This window comes from Mus caroli, chromosome 2, assembly GCF_900094665.2.
Source record: "Mus caroli chromosome 2, CAROLI_EIJ_v1.1, whole genome shotgun sequence".
NCBI lineage: Eukaryota > Metazoa > Chordata > Mammalia > Rodentia > Muridae > Mus > Mus caroli.
In genome coordinates this window covers 146,647,149-146,648,139 of record NC_034571.1, presented here as the reverse complement: position 1 = coordinate 146,648,139, position 991 = coordinate 146,647,149, and the positions used below count along the sequence as shown (strand labels likewise).

At 53.0% G+C, this 991-nt stretch overlaps 1 pseudogene; it reads left to right on the top strand.

The window, feature by feature from the left end:
- The first annotated feature begins 527 nt into the window (after window positions 1–527).
- On the top strand, window positions 528–771 carry LOC110307954 (annotated as a pseudogene).
- Window positions 772–991: the final 220 nt, after the last annotated feature.

The following is a 991-nucleotide window of genomic DNA, read 5'->3' as shown; positions in this document are numbered from 1 at the left end:
CGCTGACCCCTGAAGTCAGCAACTTCCTTATACATCTCTTCTCTGGGGTAATGACTGCTGGTGGTGGCTTCTGGGCCAGGAGCCCTGAGATCAGTTCCTGTTTCTGCAATTTGAAACAAGAGACCTGGCTGTTCTCAGGACCCTAATATCAAACTTGGTCATTGTTCTCCATTGTGAATCCAAACAAGAATCGAGGCTTTGGAGCTAAGTGGGTCTGCCCTTGAACACCAGCTCAGACCCATATCATCCTCACATTAAACAGGTCATCTCCTGGGCCTCGGTTCCTACCTCTGTAAGATGGGGACAGTTGCACAACACTTTTGGGCTGACTATTTAAAGAAGACGTCAGTATGTCCTGTTTTGTTTTGTTTCTGGCTCTGAGGCCTCTGAGTGAACTACAGAATGCGCACACCTAAGGCCCACTCCCCTCCCACCCACCCCCATCCCCTTCATTCGACTGGAGAGATGGTTCAGCGGTTAAGAGCACTATCTGGAGTTGAGCTTCCGGCGCGAGGGTCACAGACAAAATGGTGCCCCCAGTTCAGGTCTCTCCACTCGTCAAGTTCGGCTGGTACTCAGCTCTGATCCTCGGCCTGGCATAGGGTGCCAAGCACTACGGTTACCACCACCACCCCACCACCCCATCACCCCACCACCCCACCCCACCCCCGGCAGAGGAGGAGAGAAGAGCGGCAGAGAAAGAGACTAGTTGAGTTGAAATGGATTGAGAGAGAATTGGCAGAAGCCCAAGATGACAGCATTCTCAAGTGAGGCGTCAGTGATCTTGCTTTCTCTCTTGAGGATGAAGAAAGCTTCTTTTTTTTTGGGGGGGGGGGAGCGCTGCCTGCTCTTGCAGAGGTCCTGAGTTCCATCGCCAGTAGCTCACAACCATCTGTGATGGGATCTGATGCCCTCTTCTGGCCAGCAGGAGTACATGCAGATAGAGCACTTACACATGGAAGGAAGGGAGGGAGGGAGGGAGGGAGGGAGG